Raw genomic sequence first — 19,485 nt, 5'->3', positions numbered from 1 at the left:
CGACACTTCCGAGACAGTCAGTTCACCGGCTAGTTTATCGGCTTTCGTAGGTGCTCTTGAAAGAGCGTCCGCCGTTATCAAGCTTTCACCGGGAACGTACACACTGTTAAAGTGATACCGCATCAGCCGCATTCTGAAGCGCTGAACCCTTGGCGGCAACACATCAATAGGCATTTTACCAAGCAACTAAACGAGAGGTTTGTGGTCCGTTTCAAGGATCACCTCAATACCTCTTATGTACTCGTCGAATCTTTCGGCAGCCCATGTTCGGCAGCCCACATCACTTCCACTTGCGCATAGCGCTGCTCAGTTTTGGTCAGTGACCTTGAAGGAAACGCTATCGGCCGGCGCTCGCCATTGCGTTATTTCTGGAAAAGGACGGCACCGAGACCGTAAGACGAGGCGTCCGCCGAAAGAATCGTGCGAAGGCGTGGATCGTACATAGCCATGCACTTTGCTGAGCAGATAAGAAATTTCAAGCTTTCAAAAGCCGTGTTCTGAGCAGGGCCCCAAGCCCAGTCGGTCTCTTTCTGCAAAAGCGCCCGTAGCGGGGCAGTGGTTTGCGCCAAGTTCGGCAAAAAACGGCCTAGGTGGTTGGGCAGAACACTGCGTAACACTGCAATTACGCAGAACACTGCGTAATTGCGATATATCAGAGGATGCTTTCAGCTCTTTAATGGCTCTTCAGTTTGGCCGGATCCGGCTGTACACCTTCCTCGCTGAGTAAATGGCCCAGAAAACTTATGCTTCGAACACCGAACACACTCTTTGCTTTGTTTAAGGTAACGTTAGACTGGGCCAGCTTAGCTAAGACGTTCGATAGTCTAGAGTCATGTTGCGCTTTGATGTCGCCAAAAATGAGAATATCGTCCATCAGGTTAACGACGCCAGGAAGGCCTGCCAGGATTTCAGACATTCTTCTTTGAAAATACTCTGGAGCCGATGTAATCCCGAATGGCAACCTAGTGAAACAGTACCGCCCAAACGGTGTAATGAACGTGGTCAGCACTTCTGAGGCCTTGCTGAGTCGCACCTGATGGAAGCCGGAATTCGTGTCTAATTTGGAAAACCATTTTGCACCGGCAAGAGAGCCCAGTGCTTGGTCGACAGTAGGCAATGTGTACCTTTCTCTTAAGACAAACTTGTTCAATTGCGTAAGGTCTACGCAGATCATTACATCTCCCGAGTGCTTTTGTACAGGCACAATGCCGGCACACCACTCTGTTGGCTCTACGACTTTACGAATGACGCCCATTTGTTCCATCTTCTCGAGTTCTCGTTTTACAGGCTCCTGAAGCGGTATAGGAATTCTGCGCGGTGCGCTTATTGCAAATGGAACAGCATTTGGTTTAAGCCTTATTGTATACTCCCCCGGCATAGTGCCCAAGTTGTTGAAAACCTGAGGGCACAAAACTTCGTAGTTGGGTTCCTTGTGAGCCACAGAGTCAACGAACTTGATGACTCCCAACGCTTCGAGAGCCGGCAAACCCAGCAGTACATGGCGCAAAGGACTGACCACATAACACGTTTGGCGCGAAGTTTGTCCCCTCCAAAATATATCCGCCTGAAACTTGCCCAGAACATTTAGGCGGTCACCGCTAGCGCCAGTTAAGACCTCGTCGGCCTTTTCCAAGCTCGTGGGAAGTCCCGGAAATGATGCGGGAATTACGGACACTTCTGCGCCTGAGTCGACCTTTGCAAAACAGGCACGGAGTTAATACCTACCTGAACGTAACGCGCTTTGGCGCGAGGCGCCTCGACCGCGCCCAAAAAAACCTCGCCACTGTCCTTTTGTACAGACGACACTTGTACCTTTCGCTGGTAGCCTGAAGAAGTCCCTTTTAGGCACGCCTTGCCGAAGTGTCCCTTTAAGCCGCAGTTGAAGCACCTTTGGCCTCTCGCTGGGCAGGCTGTCCTTGGGTGCGAGTTGCCTCCGCAGAAGATGCACGGTGCCTCGGAACGAGCTGATGTCGGCCGGGTTTCCTTGCTGCGTTGCGGTTTCCTGCGGTACCTCACTGCGTCGACATTGACGTCCTCACATGGCTTGCACGGTGTGTATTCGTGGACTTCGTTGCAGTTTCGAAGTTCTTCTTGCTGCTGCTGAACGGTCTCTTTTAGGCGGGCCCTCGCCAGAGCTGTTGCGAGAGACAGCTTGGGATCCATTTGGAGCGACACGGAAAGTTTTTCAGCCCGCAGGCACACGACGAACCGGTCCCTGATAAGGCGCTGCTTGAATTCTCCGAAGTCGCATTTGTCTGCCAAGACGTGTAGAGCAGTCATAAACTGGTCAATTGACTCGCCAGGCATCTGGTGCCGCTTGTGAAAGCAAGCGCTCTCGTAGACAACGTTGCTCTCCTTGATGAAGTAATCGTCGAACTTCTTTTTGACCAGCTCAAATTTCTTCGAATCTTCGGCAGAAAGACTGAAGGTGGCGAAGATGTCCCTTGCTTGTCGACCCATGGTATAAAGCAGAGTGCGTACTTGTGCCTCTTCCGGGCGCTCATTCAGGCCCGACGCATAGCGATAGTCGTCGAAGTGCAGTATCCACGCCGGCCACTCTGAAGTAGTGTCGAAGTCAAGCGGTGGCGGCTGCTGAAGACCCGGCGGCGATGCAGTGGCCATTGCAGCCTCCCTTTTTGACGACGTCTTGACGCCCTTTTCCATTGCTTTTTAAAAGTGGGTGGATCGCATCACTTCTGACACCATGTCGTATTGGCGCCGCCGCTATCAGTGCGTGATCGACGAAAGACAGGAGACGACTGTAGTCCAAAACGCCAGCAAGGGGAAAAAGCCCCGTCTTTATTTCCACAGCCGTTTAAGTAGAACCAGCGTGACGTCAGTGACACGTGGTTCCATACAAGCGTCAGGCGCAATGATTCGGCGCGCCCTGCGGGAGCGTGCTTTCAGCCGCAGAGAAATACATTCCAGCACAGAGTAATCGGCTCCTTTGTCTACTAAGGTGGTGACTGCGTGGCCGTCGAGAAGCATGTCGAGGGCGGTGGTTCTTTGTCTTGCGTTGGCTTGGATCACGGCTTGTCGGGGGCGTCCGGTACATGAATGAAAAGCACCTCCAACAGATGTCACGTAGTAGTGACGTTAAAGAACACAGTAGCAATACTGCGAAAGACAAAACTAGCTTTTATTGGGTGAACCTGTGCCCACCAAACAGGCTACACTTAAAGCACAACGAGAGCGGCGAACACAGTCGACGATAGTCGAAAATCTGATCAGCGGGTCAAGCGCGTCGGCCTTTATACAGCAGTCGTCGAATGTTCCAGGCTAATCGTTGGGACCCGCGTGCCTTCCACAAAGTTCTACACCATTCGCGTCACGCGATGAAATCAGATAACACAAGGTTCGGCGACAATTGACAGCGGATGGAAGCATCGATAACTTTCCAGAAACATGCAGGCGCGTCCCGCGCTGTGCGATAACACTTGTCAGGCGACGAAACCTGGTCGCCCGATAAATATAAGTACACATGTCAATGGTGTAGAGTCCCAGTTGATACTTCTCACACTGGGAATTTATGCAAGCAGCTTAAACATACAATCTAGCCCGATTTTAGTTAACCCTCACTGCGGTAGTACCATAGAACTGCAGAGTTGAAACGCGGCGAAAACTGTTTATCTGGCTAAAGATCTTTGCAGCAGTCCCCACTTTTTGCCAGTACCAAATTTAACGCATTGTCTCATTCTACATGCGATTTCGCAGATCATTCTTTGTTAACAAAACTTTGCTGAACAACGTGCTTTCGACGGCTGCGTTCGAAACAGGCAACGAAAATAGGGATAAAGCAAGCTCAGACAGCACGGGGAACATTAGATTTCCGACAGTGTTATATGGGTTCCTGACGCTAGTCCATAACTTTGAGATGCGTTGTGATGCTAGAGCAGAATAGTTCATTTTGATCGACAGTCGAGATTACTGCGCCGCCGCCAGATGCGTCGGCTGCTGCCTGACCAGACACTTCTTGTCTCGACCCCAGCAGCTACCGTTAGACGTCACTGGCTGCCTCCAGAATGGCCCTACGGCCGCTTTTCCCACGCTCTACAAAAGGGTGACGCGCACTGGACATAAATAATCAAACCGTATAGAATCAAACCAAGCAATAGGCATTGAGGAACCTTTGATAAACGTTGAAGCACCACGGGCGAGTATGACGCGCTACGACATGCGTGCAAATACTTGAGCTGTTATAGAAATCCACATAATAGTTTGTTGTATAGCAGTTGGCAGGGAACAGGTATTCTAAAGCTGTCAGCCCCACTATCTTTCTCACTGAATCATTCGTGAAATAGCAGCAGATGGTGCCAATCCCAAGATAAAAAAGAACAGAGCTTAATGGTGGGATGGCGTATAAAGATAGCAGCCATGAGTGAATACCATCATCCAAGTGCCGGAATTGCCTAGAAACACTGCCTTCGAGATCGCCTGCATAACTTTGTAGTAGAAATGAGCTTTGGCTTTTCATCAACCGGCGTTCCCAAATTTTGTCAGGGTTGACGTGGTCCTCGGGACTCGGAAATCCTTAAGACAAAAATAGCCCCGATATAGACAGGTAGCCAACTCAGAATTTTCGACGCCAAACCGCAAAGAAGTAGCCCAACTTACTAATTGCCCAATGTGGCAACCCTGAACGCCGTTTACCCTTCTCCTCGCGGGCACCACGTTCCCAGCCAGAGAGTTGCCGCATATTGAACAAATGCGCCTTCGTACAAGACAGTGCTGAGGTGTCCCTCATAGTGGCCCGCGACGTCGAGAATTATTCAAGGCAGTACCTGGTATTTGTGTAATCTGTCGCTTCAATATAGGAATTAAAGTTTACAGAAATAATGAAAATCACATACCGCATTTCTGCGTGTTTTTGTTTTTATTTCGCACCGCAGCAAGACAGATGTACAGTCGTGGTCAAAAATACGCGGCCCACGGCTTCGGGCGCAGGAGCGGCTGCGGGGCCACACCATGGCTCCGTCTGGCGCTCGTTGCAAGGGTGTACAGAGTGACGCCTAAAGGCCCTACCACTGGCATGCGTCCGTACGCTTCGGCATGCGCCGACAAGCAAACGCGTCGCTTCGCGTCGGTTGGAGGAAAAGAGCCCGCAACCACTGGACCTAAGCTCTGACGGGCGCCGACGCTCGCTCCTCGGCTGCGGCGCACTGTTGCTGCACTATATGTCTTCAACCGTCCAAGTCCAGCCTAAAATAGCCTGGTGTAAACTAAGCTTCATACCATTTAGTGATCTGTATGCTCTTTTCGATATACAAAACACGTTTGATTAGTGAACGTACGGCTACCGCAAGTTTCTTTTTATCCTTGAACTAACAATAGTGCGCAAAATATTGACATCGGCGCCCGCGCTCGCGTGTCGTCTGTCTTCAAGGTTGCTTTGCTAGCACCTGCACGACCATGCCATGTCATATGAAAAGTTGTACGATTTAATTTCTGGTAGCTCCTTGCCCATCCAACTGTGTAAGAATCAGACATACAAAGTACAATTGAAAAATCTCTGCTAACCCTTATGAAAATGACTGTTGAAATGTTGGCATATTGTTGATGAATTGTTCACTCATTAGCCTTTCAACAATACCTCAGTAATTATTGAAACCACAGAGCAATAATTCAACAATAAAGTTGTTGGGCAGTTCACAACAAAAAAGTAGTTGACTTTCTGTTGTTGAAATTCTGTTGATATATCGTTGAATATTGATGAGTATTATTGAGCCATTATTGAGTAGTTTCCAACCGTAAAGTGGCTGACTAAATTTTGTCGATGTGTTATTGAATTATATTGAGTATTATTAAGCTATTGTTGAGTGTTCACAACAGTAAAGTCGTTGACTAAATGCCGTTAACTTATTGTTGAATAACATTGAGTGTTCTTGAGCTATACTGAGTTTCGAAGTATATGAGAAAAACACACGTGCATGTATATGTGTGTGTCTTTTGCACATATTGTTTTATTGATCACTTGATCACCATTGCATATATACAGGGTGTTGTTTCACGTTACTTGAACCATAGACGTTTCTACCGAATGGGCAGGGGGACAGTGGCCCATTCCCACCATGTAGATTCACCTATAGTTCAAATTACATGACTTGGGCCCTTCACAACTTCAGAGAGCGGGGGAGGGGATTAGCTCCATTCAAGTTACTGGTCGGCGCCCCCTATCCACCCAGGAGGTAAGTCTGTGGTTTAAGTTACGGGAGACGCCTTGCACGTGTATATATATATACATATATATATTGTTACGATATCATCGGTAGATAACCGAGAGACGAGCCGCCGCGAGAACGACGACGAAGTGGGTCTGTGCCCTCGGCGCGAGAAAATGTCGGCCTGGCGCTTGGCTCCAGTCCAGTGTAAATAGCTTGTAAATAGCGTCTTCCGTCTGTATCTTTCTACACGTAACATTCTGGTGGAGGTGAGCGATCCCCGGCCTCGCCACGAAACTCCGGAGTGGTCGGTACATCGAGCTTGTCACCATGCCTCCCGGTGACGAGACCACCTCTGCAACGGCTTCGGCTTGTCTGACTGCTCCTATCGTCACGGTTGCCCAACATCACGACCCTGGTGTGTTCTCTGGCCTGGAGAGACAGGACGTTGACGAATGGATCAAGTTATATGAACATGCCAGCGCTAATAACAGGTGGAACCCAACCATTATGCTCGCCAATGTCATCTTTTATCTCGGCGGCACCGCACGCGTGTGGCACCAGACGCATGACGACGAGATAACCAGTTGGGACAATTTCAAAGAAAAGCTCAGGGAACTGTTCGGCGATCCCATTGGCCGCAAGGTTGCCGCGAGAAAGGCTCTTGCGTCTCGTGTTCAGACATCTACAGAGCCGTACGTTTCATACATCCTCGACGTCTTGGCTCTATGCCGAAAAGCTGACGACGCTATGTCTGAAGCTGACAAAGTCTCACATGTCCTAAAAGGCATCGCCGACGACGCTTTCAATTTGCTTGTTTTCGGCACCGTCTTGACAATCGACGCCATCATTAAAGAATGCCGTCGCCTTGAACAGGCTAAGAGTCGCCGGATCACACACCACATCACGCGGCTACCCAACACTGCTGCTACGTCGACATGTGAGGGTCGACCACGTCAGGCTACCACCTGTGACGACGTCACCCGTATTGTTTGCCGCGAGCTCGAGGCCGCCTGTCCGCCAGCTTTCGCCGCGACGCCTTCCGATCCGCCAGCAACCACGATTGCGATGATGCAGGCCGTAGTCAGACAGGAATTTGAGAACATGGGTCTAAACTTCGCGTGAACTGGGGAACCCAACGTTCCCCAGTTCTCTACCGGCCCTCCTCGTCCCCAACAGTCCGTTTCTGCCTTATCTCGCCGCAAGCCGTCCGAATGGCGTACCCCTGATGACAGGCCGATCTGCTTCCACTGCTGTCGCATCGGCCACGTCGCTCGTCACTGCAGCAACCGATGGCCACAACCTCCTCGGACATACGCCGCCACTTATTCCCGCACTTTTGGACCTTCTGTTCCCTATGCCATGCGCCATGAACCCACTGTTGCTGATGCCCCTGCTCCGAAGCTTCGCTACAACCGCTCGCCCTCACCTCGACGCCATCAGTCTCGTTCGCCCCAACCCCACCGCTTCCCTTCGCCGCCTATCGCCTCCCGGACCCAGCCGGAAAACTAGGCACTGCAGCTTCTGGAGGTGAAGGTGCGTTGTCAACCCTGCGCTCAAATCCTCTGCTCACGTTACAAACGAACCAAAACCTTCTTGACGTTGACGGCTATCCTGTCACTGCACTCATCGATACAGGGGCACATCTTTCTATTATGAGTGCTGCCTTCCGACGACGACTCAAAAAGCTCCTCACCCCAGCGTCGGCACGCGTCGTCCGCGTTGCGGATGGCGGTACTGTGCCTATTATCGGCATGTGTACAGCACGAGTCAGCATTGCCGGCCGCCACACCCCTGTCCTCTTCACCGCGATTGCTCATTGTCCCCCACGACCTAATTCGTGGCCTCGACTTTCTCTCCGCGCATTCTGCCCTTATTGACTGCTCTGCCAGTACCCTTCGCCTTGATTTGCCGATTCTCGCAGAACCTTCTGACGTACCCGAGTGCCGCCTACGGCCCACCGGCTTTATTCGCCTGCCGCCAAAATCAATAGCCTATATTGAACTCTTGTCTTCCCCACCAGTGCCTGATGGCGAGTAGCTCGTCACTCCTCTGCCCTACATTCCACTACAGTATGACGTTACCGTGCCTCACAGCACATTTACTATTACTGCAAACCGCACTCGCATACCTATCTTTAACTTTGGATTGGCAAAGCAAATTCTACCGCAAGGTATTTGCCTTGCCAACGTTCATTGTCTCGGCGACCATCACGTGGCAGCATTATCAACCGATGCTTCTTGCGAGCTTAGCAGGCCCATTGTGCCAGCCTCGGCCGCCGATACCAAGATACAGAAAATAGTTGCGACGGACCTGTCTTCTGCGCAGGCTGAAGACCTTTACCAAGTATTATCGTCATACAGAGATATTTTCGACTTCGACGATCGCCCTTTAGGCCAGACGCTCGTGGTCAAGCATCGGATTCTTACTGGCGATGCTACTCCTATTCACCGACGACCGTATCGAGTTTCTGAGTCGGAAGGCCGAGTAATTCAAAGCGAACTAAGGAAAATGCTAGACAAAAACATCATTGAGCCTTCCTCGAATCCCTAGACGTCACCTGTAGTGTTGGTTAAGAAGAACGATGGCACGTGGCGCTTCTGTGTAGACCACCCCCATCTAAAAATTAAATTATGGGGTTTTACGTGCCAAAACCACTTTCTGATTATGAGGCATGCCGTAGTGGAGGACTTCGGAAATTTCGACCACCTGGGGTTCTTTAACGTGCACATAAATCTAAGTACACGGGTGTTTTCGCATTTCGCCCCCATCGAAATGCGGCCGCCGTGCTGGATCTTCGTACTGGTTACTGGCAGATTGCTGTTGACGATATGGACAGAGAAAAAACCGCGTTCATCACACCTGATGGCCTATACCAATTTAAAGTAATGCCGTTTGGATTATGCAACGCCCCTGCCACTTTTGAGCGTATGATGGACTCCTTGCTCCGTGGTTTCAAATGGTCCACATGTCTCTGCTACCTCGACGACGTCATCGTCTTCTCGCCCACGTTCGACACTCACCTTGAGCGTCTAACAGCTATACTTGATGTATTTCGAAAGGCGAAGCTGCAACTTAACTCGTCGAAATGTCGTTTCGGCCACCGCCAAATTACTGTTCTGGGGGCCACCTCGTTGATGCTTCCTGAGTACAGCCTAATCCCGACAAAACTCGCGCTGTCCGAGACTTTCCGGTCCTGAAGACAGCCGTAGACGTTCGAAGTTTTGTCGGGCTATGCTCGTACTTTCGTCGTTTTGTTCAAGATTTTGCGGCAATTGCTAGACCCCTCACAAATCTTTTCAAGAAAGGCGTACAATTCTCGTGGGGTACTGCAGAAGCCGCCGCCTTCTCTCTTCTCGTCACTCTTCTCTCCTCACCAGCCATTCTCGCCCACTTCGACCCTGATGCCCCTACAGAATTGCGTACAGATGCCAGCGGTCATGGCGTAGGTGCCGTCTTAGCCCAACGTCAGCGTGGCCACGATCGCGTTATTGCTTAAGCGAGCCGCCTCCTTACACCACCGGAGCGCAACTATTCCATTACGGAACGAGAATGCATTGCTGTAGTCTGGGCGGTTGCGAAGTTCCCTCCTTACCTTTACGGTCGCCCTTTTTCTGTAGTCACTGACCATCATGCTCTCTGCTGGCTCTTATCCCTAAAAGATCCTACAGGCCGGCTTGGTCGATGGGCTTTGAGACTACAAGAATTTTCGTATTCTGTGGTCTACAAGTCTGCCCTTATGAAAATGACTGTTGAAATGTTGTTGGCATATTGTTGACGAATTGTTGACTCAATAGCCTTCCAACATTACCTCAACAATTATTGCAACCACAGAGCAATAATTCAACAGTAAAGTTGTTGGGCAGTTCACAACAAAAAAGTCGTTGACGAAATTCTGTTAGTATATTGTTGAATAGTATTGAGTATTATTGAACCATTGTTGAGTAGTTTTCAACAATAAAGTCGTTGACTAAATTCTGTTGATATATTGTTGAATAGTATTGAGTATTGAACCATTTTTAAGGAGTTTCCAACAATAAAGTCGTTGACATTTATAAATGCTGTTAACTAATTGTTGAATACCATTGAGTCACGAGCAATATTGAGTTTCGAAGTACATGTGAAAAACACACGCACATATGTATGTGTGCGTCTTTTGCACATAATGTTGCTTTACTGATCACTTGATCACCATTGCATATATACATGGTGTTGTTTCACGTTACTTGAACCATAGACGTATATGCACGTTATTCAGCTAACTTTACTCAGAGTTTAAAAATATGCCGATGCACCATAAGACGATGGGACCAAATGCATGTTGCTCACTCTTGTACGTGTCATGCTATACTTGTATTTTTCCTAAGTAGTTAATTAGTCAAGAAAATTAGCCATTCTGAAAGAACAAAGTTAGGCGAAAAATTCCAATTAGAAAGTTCTAGAGCACTTTGCAAAACGTCCAATTAGGCAATTTCTAACTTTCTATCTATTAAGTGTTAGTGTTTTTCAGCTTACTGCGGATGCCCGCGAAATACAAGAAATATCACCTGACATGCGCGCTTGCGCGCCGTGCTTGCAGCGCTCCCAAACGAGCATACCATCGAGCAGGGTGTGTTGCCGCTTAAAAGGCGACAGGGCAGCGACGAAGGCGTTGGCTGTGGTATTGACGCCAGCGACGTGCTTCCCTCTCTGCGGTTCATGATGGCGATAAGCAGACGGGTGTTCACACCGGTTAAGTGGTATATTTTGCTTTGTGCGCAGAAGACTTAGGAGCAGTGCAATCACGACTCGCAGGCGGGCATGTCACGTGGTGCTTTTTGTATTTGTCGAGCATCCGCAGTAAGCTGAAAAACACTTATACTTAACAGATAGAAAGACAAAAACTGTTTATTCAGACGTGTTGCCAACTGCTCTGCAACTATCTAATTGGAATTTGTTTCCTAACTTCCTTGCTTCAGAAGTTGGTTAATTATCCTTGACTAATTAGCTAATTAAGCAAGATAGTAAAAAAATATTGGAGGAGGCTTATGCTTCGCCTTCAAGAGTGGAACGCGACAGCGTTCCCGTCGACCCGCCAAGGGGTGTAAGACAATGCGCTACGGCGCAGCGATAACTTATGAGGCGCCTCGCATCGGACTTTGCACCCACCAATCACGCGGTGAGCGACGAGCAACGCAGCGTTCGGCGCGGCAACGAAACGTGCGCTTGAGCAAGCGGAACGAACCAAAGAACTCGGTCTCTCTGAGGAAGAAACGATCTACGCGGCCCAAACGATGGGCCTGACGCCTCGATGGGATCGTCCTCTATCTCGCTTGGGAGCATCACGCAGACGCATGACTTCTCCGAAGCAGCTCGGCACACATCGCAGGGGACGCTTTTTCACCAGACGCGCTACGGCACAGCGATCACATCAGAGGCGTCCCGCATCGGACGCTGCACATAGGAATCGCGCTGTGAGCGGAAAGAGGAGCCGCGTCGCCTAAACACGAGGGTTCGAGTGATGCACGCTGGAAGTTGGAAGGGGAGAGAGCGAGAAAACTTATCAAACGCAAGGGTAGTGGGGCATCCTCCTACCGTTCCCCGCACGGCCCGAAGGGGAGAAGCGGGCGAGTGGCGCGCCACGCGTCGGGGCAGCGCCGCACATTGCGAGGAGGGGTCTTCTGTGTTTGCCGCAAGATGGCTCTGCGTGTGCGCAGAGCGCCGCCCAAGAAATATAGCGGAAACGTACTTCGCTACTCCGGTATCTGCGACTTCTGTAAGTTACATGCTCATAATTACCGATTTACACCGCAGTATAACTTTCTACGGCATGTTTCTAAGGCAACACCGTATTCACTAGAGGCGCTTTTGTACCGCTTTGGAGCATGGAACTCGTGGCTGAGTGGTAGCGTCTCCGTTTCACACTCTGGAGACCCTGGTTCGATTCCCACGGAGCTCATCTTGCAAGTTGTTTTTTTATTTATGAAGTGCCTCCCGGTATTTATCGCTCACGGCCAACGCCGCCGACACCGGCTTTTCTGCGACACGAGCTCCTTAACGCTGTCTTGTTAATAGCGTGACACGCTGCATAAGGGAGCAACATGCATTTAGTCGCGTCGTCATAGACGGCATAGAGTTTACACTCGGCCTAAAGCTAGCAGAAACACCCTGCATATATATTTATATATATCATCATCATCATCAGCCTGGTTATGCCCACTGCAAGGCAAAGGCCTCTCCCATACTTCTCCAAATACCCCGGTCATGTACTAATTGTGGCCATGTTGTCCCTGCAAACTTCTTAATCTCATCCACCCACCTAACTTCCTGCCGCCATCTGCTACGCTTTCCTTCCCTTGGAACCCATTCCGTAACTCTTAATGACCATCGGTTATCTTCCCTCCTCATTACGTGTCCTGCCCATGCCCATTTCTTTTTCTTGATTTCAACTAAGATATCATTAACTCGCGTTTGTTCCCTCACCCAATCTGCTCTTTTCTTTTCCGTTAACGTTATACCAATCACTCTTCTTTCCATAGCTCGTTGCGTCATCCTCAACTTAAGTAGAACCCTTTTCGTAAGCCTCCAGGTTTCTGCCCCGTACTTGAGTACTGGTAAGACACAGCTGTTATAAACTTTTCACTTGAGGGATAATGGCAACCTGCTGTTCATGATCTGAGAATGCCTGCCAAACGCACCCCAGCCCATTCTTATTTTTCTGATTATTTCAGTCTCATGATCCGGATCCGCAGTCACTACCTGTCCTAAGTATATGTATTCCCTTACCACTTCCAGTGCCTCACTACCTATTGTAAACTGCTGTTCCCTTCCGAGACTGTTAAACATTACTTTAGTTTTCTGCAGATTAATTTTTAGACCCACCCTTCGGCTTTGCCTCTCCAGGTCAGTGAGCATGCATTGCAGTTGGTCACCTGAGTTACTAAGCAAGGCAATATCATCAGCGAATCGCAAGTTACTAAGGTATTCTCCATTAACTCTTATCCTCAATTCTTCCCAATCCAGGTCTCTGAATACCTCCTGTAAACACGCTGTGAATAGCATGGGAGAGATCGTATCTCCCTGCCTGACGCCTTTCTTTATTGGGATTTTGTTGCTTTTTTTATGGAGGACTACGGTGGCTGTGGAGCCGCTATAAATATCTTTCAGTATTTTTACATAGGGCTCGTCTACACCCTGATTATGCAATGCCTCCATGACTGCTGCGGTTTCGACTGAATCAAACGCTTTCTCGTAATCAATGAAAGCTATATATAAAGGTTGGTTATATTCCGCACATTTTTCTATCACCTGATTGATAGTGTGAATATGGCCTATTGTTGAGTAGCCTTTACGGAATCCTGCCTGGTCCTTTGGTTGGCGGAAGTCTAAGGTGTTTCTGGTTCTATTTGCGATTACCTTAGTAAATACTTTGTAGGCAACGGACAGTAAACTGATCGGTCTATAATTTTTCAAGTCTTTGGCGTCCGCTTTCTTATGGATTAGGATTATGTTAGCGTTTTTCCATGATTCCGGTACGCTCGAAGTCATGAGGCATTGCGTATACAGGGTGGCCAGTTCCTCTAGAACAATATGCCCACCATCCTTCAACAAATCTGCTGTTACATGATCCTCCCCAGCTCCCTTCCCCCTTTGCATAGCTCCCAAGGCTATCTTTACTTCTTCCGGTGTTACCTGTGGGATTTCGAATTCCTCTAGACTATTCTATCTTCCATTATCGTCGTGGGTGCCACTGGTACTGTATAAATCTCTATAGAACTCCTCAGCCACTTGAACTATCTCATCCATATTAGTAATGATATTGCCGGCTTTGTCTCTTAACGCATACATCTGATTCTTGCCAATTCCTAGTTTCTAGTTCCTAGTTCCTTTTAGGCTTCCTCCGTTCCTGAGAGCTTGTTCAATTCTATTCATATTATACTTCCTTATGTCAGCTGTCTTACGCTTGTTGATTAACTTCGAAAGTTCTGCCAGTTCTATTCTAGCTGTAGGGTTAGAGGCTTTTATACATTGGCGTTTCTTGATCAGATCTTTCGTCTCCTGCGATAGCTTACTGGTATCCTGTCTAACGGAGTTACCACCGACTTCTATTACACACTCCTTAATGATGCCCACAAGGTTGTCGTTCATTGCTTCAACACTAAGGTCCTCTTCCTGAGTCAAAGCCAAATACCTGTTCTGTAGCTTGATCTGGAATTCCTCTATTTTCCCTCTTACCGCTAACTCATTGATCGACTTCTTATGTACCAGCTGATTCCGTTCCCTCCTCAGGTCTAGGCTAATTCGAGTTCTTACCATCCTATGGTCACTGCAGCGCACCTTGCTGAGCACGTCCACATCTTGTATGATGCCAGGGTTAGCGAAGAGTATGAAGTCTATTTCATTTCTAGTCTCGCCGTTCGGGCTCCTCCACGTCCACTTTCGGCTCTCTCGCTTGCGGAAGAAGGCATTCATTATCCGCACATTATTCTGTTCTTCAATCTCTACTAATAACTCTCCCCTGCTATTCCTATAACCTGTGCCATATTCCCCACTGACTTGTCTCCGGCCTGTTTCTTGCCTACCCAGGCATTGAAGTCGCCCATCAGTATACTGTATTTTGTTTTGACTTTACCCAACGCCGATTCCACGTCTTCATAGATGCTTTCGACTTCCTGGTCATCATGACTGGATGTAGGGTCGTAGACTTGCAAGACCTTCATTTTGTACGTCTTATTAAGTTTCACAACAAGACCTGCCACTCTCTCGTTAATGCTATAGAATTCCTGTATATTACCAGCTATGTTCTTAATAATCAGGAATCCGACTCCTAGTTCTCGTCTCTCCGCTAAGCCCCGGTAGCACAGGATGTGGCCGCTTTTTAGCAGTATATGCTTCTTTTGGCCTCCTAACTTCACTGAGCCCTATTATATCCCATTTACTGCCCTCTAATTCCTCCAATAGCACTGCTAGACCCGCCTCACTAGATAACGTTCTAGCGTTAAACGTTGCCAGGTTCATATTCCTATGGCGGCCTGTCCGGATATATATATATATATATATATATATATATATATATATATATATATATATATATATACAGGGTGTTTCTGCTAACTTTAGGCCGAGTGTAAACTCTATGCCCTCTATGACGACGCGACTAAATGCATGTTGCTCCCTTATGCAGCGTGTCGCGCTATTAATATATATATATGTGTATATATATGCAGTTTCAGAAGACAAACGTCCCTACAAGCAGTGATAAACAACCGATGATTGGACGCATCGTGCATTTCCATCGGCGTCCATTATAAGGGGCCAGTGCCCTGGCTGTGTTAGGAAACGGCATTGCATGCCTCCATGTTAAATATGGTCAAGGTGGCGGAGAACGTTAACCAAATTCAAGTCTGGGGTTTCACGTGCCAAAACCACGCTTTGATTATGAGCCGCACCGTAGTAAGGAACTCCATATTTATTTTGACCATCTAGGGTCCTTTAACCTGCACAAAACGCACAGTACACGGGCATTTTTGCATTTCAGCCCCATCGAAATGCAGCCGCCGAGACCGGCATTAGATCCCAAGCACTCGGGTTGGTAGCGCAACACCTCAGCCACTATGCCACTACGGCGGGTGCGGCGGAGAAAGGAGTGAACATTGTTTTTACAGAGTGCGTTTCGCTTAGATGTTGCCCGTTAGCGCGCTACAGAACGAAACGAAAAGCTTGGCGGATATTGTCACGTGGTCATGACGTCAAAGAACACAGTAGCAATACTGTGGAACACAAAACTAACTTTTATTGGGCGAACCTGTGCCCACAAAAGAGGCTGCACTTATAGCACAACGATAGCGGCGAATACGGTCGGCGATCGTCGAAAATCTGATCAGCGGGTCAAGCGCGTCGGCTTTTATACAGCAGTCATCGAATGTTCCAGTCTAATCGTTCGGACCCGCGTGCCTTCCACAAAGTTCTACACCATTCGCGTCACGCGAAGAAATCAGATAATACAAGGTTCGGCGACAACAGACAGCCGGGTAGAAGCATCGATAACTTTCCAGAAACGTCGGATACATGCAGGCGCGTCCCTCGCTGGGCGATTAAAGTTGTTAAGCGGCGAAACATGGTCGGCCGATAAAGATAAGCATACGTGTCAATATGTACGACAGGGTGCTCATATTTCACATGGAGGCCAAATTCTTTTCTGTGACCTAGACGGGGTGCTGGCGACTGTGTTGGGAATCTGCTCGGCCACCAAGCACAATCTGCGCTGCTATACGTTCTCGGTGACAACTCGCACAGCGCAGAAGCACACGCACAAATGCTTAAAGAATGGGACGACAGACCGCCTGCAGTTTGCCATGACGTCGAAATAAGAAGCACAAACAGCGACGTTTCTGTACTTTTCTGGTCAATAGTTCCGTTCGCATGGTTGCGGCACGCATTACTTCTTTTTTAAATCCAAACGACGAAAACTGAGCGCGCACAAATTAGCACGGCGTTTGCGACATTTGAATTTAGCGCCTTTTCCGGCGCATCCCATTAGCTCCGGCCGGTGCACTGCATTACTGCCCTAAAGAAAGTAGTTCATCAAAGAAGCGAAGCAAAAAACTTTCATACACTTGCAAATCGCAACAATTGTTCAGTAATAACATGAAATTACAAAATTTGTTATCAGATGGTACAATTTATGATAATATAAGCGTGTATTTGTATGAGTGTACATGTATAATTGCGCGTTTGCGCTGTTGATGCTTGGCACATTCCGGCGAGTTCGTGCACGCCGTTTGCTTGAGAGCTTCCTGCGTTTTCTGCGTTCTTTGTGTGCTTCGCTGTGACATCTTTGGAATATTCCTGCGTGTTGCTCGCTTTTTATGGGCTTGTTGGCTCGAAGATCGCCATGATCGCCTCCGACTCAGCGACATTAAGGGTGAGTGAGTGTTTCGAATTCCCCTTGTTCGTCCATTGCGACGCGGTGAACGGAAGTGCTGAAATGATTTCAGCGCTTGTGCGTGTCTTCCGCGCGCCTCTTTTCTAGTTTTCATTCCTAGTACTATCCTTCCGTTGGTTGTACAGCACTAGATTTGTGGTATATAACATGGAGCTTTGTCCTGGTTTAACTTTACACTCCGCTTGTGGTGACGTAAGGCAGCTATGTGGTGCCAGCTAAAAGAGGGCATGTTGTACGCCATGATTTCTGATATGGTGTTCGAGCAATGCCTCCTTTACTAGATGCCAGCCGCGTTGTCCGTAAACTCGGTTCCTGGCTCTCTCCCTTTTCTCTCCTCCGCGAAAAGGCAACGAGCGCCGCTTGTGGCGGACGTCTGCAACCTAGATCACGTGTTGCGGCCTCTGAGATTACCATGGCGTCTGTTGCCATCTCGGAGGCCCGCAACAACGCTCGCTAACAGACGCTCGCGCATATAAAGCGCCGGCGGAGCATTCAGCCGCCGCTGCCACATCCGCCGGAAGTTGAAAAGGCAACGAGCGCCGCCTCACGGAATTTATGCTGAACTAACTTCAACTAAGGGAACCGCCGCCGCAATGGGAAAGCCAGCAACGCGGCTGGCATCTAGTAAAGGAGGCATTGGTTCGAGCACCGATTGAGTTAGCCTTATTAACGAGCGCAAAACTATGCGACGTGACACCATCCGATCTGTGCTGTAATCGGAAGATATTTCGTTTGCGCCACGCTAGTACAAGGCGTGGGAGCGAGCTTGTAGCAGCGGGGGGGGGGGGGGATCGGCGAAAGTGTATTCTGCTTCGCTGTTCCCTTCAGGAACGAGTGACTCCGCGGTGCTTCAAGCCCGCTATCTGACACGCCGTGCGGCCGATGTTCGCGCGATCGGAAAACAGAGGAGGCTGTCGCGCAATAATAATAAAGAATTTCAAGGGTGTACATGTGATTCTAAGCGGTACGTGAGATACAATAGGGGAGATGCCACAGAGTGCTGCGAAATCATCGAGTTATACGCCTTGCCAACCGCGTGTGTTTTGTTTTTCAACAGTTCGCGCGCATTCAGCTATCTTTTTTCATCTTCTTCGTTCGACGCCATCGAGTGCTTCGCCAAAACGGCTTCGCGTAGGCGCTCTTAGCATTCACGGAAAGGCAGATTTCATGGCACTCCAGGTCCTACAACATTCAAAATAATGTAATTTTGTGAAATTGCAGCATTTCGCACTTCAGGAACTGATTGATTTAACAAAGGTTTAGAATCAGTAAAGGAACGAGATGCCTGGCATATCTGTCTTGTCGTCCCACTGTGTTTCGAGTCGGCATGTATACGTTATCGGCAACATAAACATCAATAATGAGCATTGTTTCTTGTGACCATAGAAGTAGCTAGTTATGTCGAAAAGCTATTTTTGCTTTGAATCCGAGCACTATAGAGTGAACAGATTGAAAGGGGAGTGAATCGTTGTGAACTAAATGACAACGCTTTGCCACAAGCTTGGAATAATGCATTGTCGAAAGAGCAGTTCTGTGAAATTCTTTCTTTGACAGTAAACAAAACTTCAGTAGCATCAGGTACACGGGGAGTAAAAGAATGTAACACTGTGGTTTTATATGAAGGAGCTGCCTTTAATGTGTGGCCATAACAGTTCAGTAGATGCGTGGAAATAATTTTTAAAGTAAGTAGAGGAATGTGAAATAAATTATTTGACAAGCTCACACTGCCATTGGCAAGAGCGGCCACACTTTAGTGTATTCAATGACTAGTCATTTGTATCCGTCCATTTATGTCAGCCTAATGGTCCATGTAGCTCTTTTGATTGTCGCTTTTCTGCATCGTGGTTTCACGTTTTAATACTGACATCTTTTTTCAGATTCAAAATGAGCTGAGAGACACCTAAGCTGGAATGCTAAAGGTGAATTCTATGGCCATCCATTCTGTAGCGTCACCATGATCAAATACAGTGATGCCGTGAAAATGTATTGCAGGAAGCAGAAAAAACAGCATTGCTGATGCAACTGCAAGGCATTTGCTCCAGTGATCAATTGGTGCAGAGTGCCTTCATTAGAAGACATGGTGCCTTTAAGCACTCAGCTGAAAGACTGCAACTGCACCGGGACTGGGAGTGAATTTCAGTGTCACTTGTGAACATATTAAAGATAGAATGTGCCTTGTTCAGGGTATATGCCTGATATGAGGGGCGTTCAGAAACTTAGTGTGGACATTAGTGGTCTACATGAGTGCACATCTTTCTAGTTTTATCAGAACGAAGGTATTATGAGCTATGTCATGCAGCAGTGCACTGCTAGAGGTATCAAACCAGAACAGCAGCACCCTTTGAGAAAGTTGGCTGAAGAACGAGCAGTAATCAGGGCTCTCTGCATTTCAAGGGCCAAATT

This window comes from Dermacentor andersoni, chromosome 10 (assembly GCF_023375885.2).
Source record: "Dermacentor andersoni chromosome 10, qqDerAnde1_hic_scaffold, whole genome shotgun sequence".
Lineage (NCBI taxonomy): Eukaryota > Metazoa > Arthropoda > Arachnida > Ixodida > Ixodidae > Dermacentor > Dermacentor andersoni.
The sequence above is the reverse complement of the archived record's forward strand: the minus strand, read 5'-3'. Positions refer to the sequence as shown.